The sequence below is a fragment of the Gorilla gorilla genome, chromosome 5, assembly GCF_029281585.2.
Source record: "Gorilla gorilla gorilla isolate KB3781 chromosome 5, NHGRI_mGorGor1-v2.1_pri, whole genome shotgun sequence".
NCBI classification, from domain to species: Eukaryota; Metazoa; Chordata; class Mammalia; order Primates; family Hominidae; genus Gorilla; species Gorilla gorilla.
Genome location: NC_073229.2, coordinates 195,565,397 through 195,568,371, shown reverse-complemented (window position 1 = coordinate 195,568,371; position 2,975 = coordinate 195,565,397). Strand labels below are relative to the sequence as shown.

The 2,975-nt window shown below is 38.4% G+C and overlaps 1 non-coding gene across 1 annotated transcript; it reads left to right on the top strand.

Annotated features, from left to right (window-relative positions):
- The first annotated feature begins 923 nt into the window (after positions 1 to 923).
- Positions 924 to 1,030, top strand: LOC129534583 (U6 spliceosomal RNA). The gene has a single exon (XR_008681221.1). It is a non-coding gene; the product is annotated as a U6 spliceosomal RNA (small nuclear RNA).
- The last annotated feature ends 1,945 nt before the right edge of the window (positions 1,031 to 2,975 follow it).

Here is a 2,975-nt window from a genome sequence, read left to right as displayed (position 1 = left end):
TGCAATTACCTGCTGAATATCCTTGAGTGAGAGGTCATTGCCATAAAAATAACTTGCCAAAAGTTAATTTTCCTTATGCATAAGTCGTTGTTTTAGTCTGTTCAAGCTGCTATAACAAAATGCCATAGGGAGAAATTAATTACTCATGGTCCTAGAGGCTGGAAGTGCAAAGTCAAGACACTGGCAGATTTGGAGTCTGGTGAGGGTCTGCTTCCTGGATCATAGATGGCTGTCTTTTTCTGTGTTTTCACATGGTAAAAGGGGTGAGGAATCTTTCTGGGGTCTCTTTTATAAGGCCACTTGCTCTTTTAAATAAGGGTCCCACGTTGTTGCCAAGTGTACAAAAATAGCAGAAAAGCTAAAATCAAAATGTTGGACTAAGATTAGATGCAGGAAAAGATGTAGACAGGATGTAAAAAAAACAAGTATGTAGAGTCATGAATGGCTCAAAGTCAGACACAACAGCATCACAAATAACAGTCTAAACACTGGTCATCTCTGAGATGTCTTCCACAGATTAATCTCACCCATTGCATACAGATGCTTCCATTTTATCTTAACATTTCGAGGTGATTCATTTTATTTTGAGGACCTACCTGCCATTCATTTTCTTCCACAGCTGCACCAACATACACACACATGCTCAAACATTAGTCTCAACCAAAAATTATATACACAAACAGACTGAAGCTGGGGATGCAGTCAGTCAGCCAGAAGTTGTTTGGTAAATCATCTATTCATTTGGAAGAAAAACAAAGTTAGATCCCTATCTCAAGCTACTGAATGAACAAAATTAAAACTCCAAAATGTAAACATTAAAAAAAACTATAAACATACCAGAGATGATACTTCAAGTTAGAGCAGCCTAAAAAGGTGGACAAATCCTCTCCCCGCCAAAACAAATATAAAAGTACAAAGTTGTTTTGCTCACTTCAGCAGCACGTGAACTAAAATTGGAATGATACAGAGAAGATTAGCATGGGCCCTGCACAAGGATGACACGCAAATTCATGAAGCATTTCATTTTAAAAAAAAGTATAAAATTGTTTAAACAAGCGTTTTAGGACTGGAAATCAACCAAAAGCAAATAATAAACTAAAAAGGGTCTATTCATGAAATCTACCCAAATGTCATATAAGAACAGCAAGAGTCTGAACTTACTGATTATTTCCTTCTATCATCTCACATCTATAGACATAGATAGATGAGTAGAAATTATCCTTTCTGCAGCCAGGCGAGGTGGTTCACACCTGTAATCCCTGCACTTTGGGAGGCCGAGGCAGGTGGATCACCTGAGGTCAGGAGTTCGAGACCAGCCTGGCCAACAATGATGAAACCCCACCTCTACTAAAAATACAAAAATTAGTCGGGCATGATGGCGGGTGCCTGTAATCCCAGCTACTTGGGAGGCTGAGGCAGGAGAATCACTTGAACACAAGAGGCAGAGGTTGCAGTGAGCCAAGATAGTGCCACTGCATTGTGGGCGACAAGAGCAAAACTCTACCTCAAAAAAAAGAAAGAAAGAAAGAAAGAAAAATTATCCTTTCTGAAGAACACAGAAAAAAAAGGCTGGAGAAAAATGATCAGAGCCTCAGAGACCTCTGGGACAACATCAAGCACACAAACATACATATAATAAGAGTCCTGAAGGGGAGCAGAGCAGAAAAAAGGTTAAAAAAAATTTTTTTGAAGAAATAATGCCCTGAAAACCTCCCAACTATGCTGAAAAACATTAATCAGCAGGTTCAAGAAGCCCCACAATCCTAGGTAAGAAAAACACAAAGAGATTTGCACATCATAGTTAAATTGCTAAAAGCCAAAGACAATTTAAAAATCTTGAATGCAGTAAGAGAAAAATAACTCCCATGTACAGAAGAACAACAACATATTTAACAGCTGAGTTTCCATCAGAATCAATAGAGGCCAAAAGGCAGTAGAACAACATATTCAAAAGACTCAAAGAAAACAGTGTCAACCAATATGTCCAGCAAAATCCAGCATATAAACAGAACCAAAGACAAAAACCACATGATTATCTCAATAAATGCAGAAAAGGCCTTTGACAAAATTCAACAGCACTTCATGCTAAAAACGCTCAATAAATTAGGTATTGATGGGACGTATCTCAAAATAATAAGAGCTATCTATGACAAACCCACAGCCAATATCATACTGAATGGGTAAAAACTGGAAGCATTCCCTTTGAAAACTGGCACAAGACAGGGATGCCCTCTCTCACCACTCCTAGTCAACATAGTTCTGGCCAGGGCAATCAGGCAGGAGAAAGAAATAAAAGGTATTCAATTAGGAAAAGAGGAAGTCCAATTGTCCCTGTTTGCAGATGACATGATTGTATATCTAGAAAACCCCATCGTCTCAACCCAAAATCTCCTTAAGCTGATAAGCAACTTCAGCAAAGTCTCAGGATACAAAATCAATGTGCAAAAATCACAAGCATTCTTATACACCAATAACAGACAAACAGAGAGCCAAATCATGAGGGAACTCCCATTCACAATTGCTTCAAAGAAAATAAAATACCTAGGAATCCAACTTACAAGGGATGTGAAGGACCTCTTCAAGAAGAACTACAAACCACTGCTCAATGAAATAAAAGAGGATACAAACAAATGGAAGAGCATTCCATGCTCATGGATAGGAAGAATCAACATTATGAAAATGGCCATACTGCCCAAAGTAATTTATAGATTCAATGCCATCCCCATCAAGCTACCAATGATTTTCTTCACAGACTTGGAAAAAAACTACTTTAAATTTTATATGGAACCAAAAAAGAGCCTGCATTGCCAAGTCAATCCTAAGCCAGAAGAACAAAGCTGGATGCATCCCACTACCTGACTTCAAACTACACTACAAGGCTACAGTAACCAAAACAGCATGGTACCGGTACCAAAACAGAGATATAAACCAATGGAACAGAACAGAGCCCTCAGAAATAATACCACACATCTACA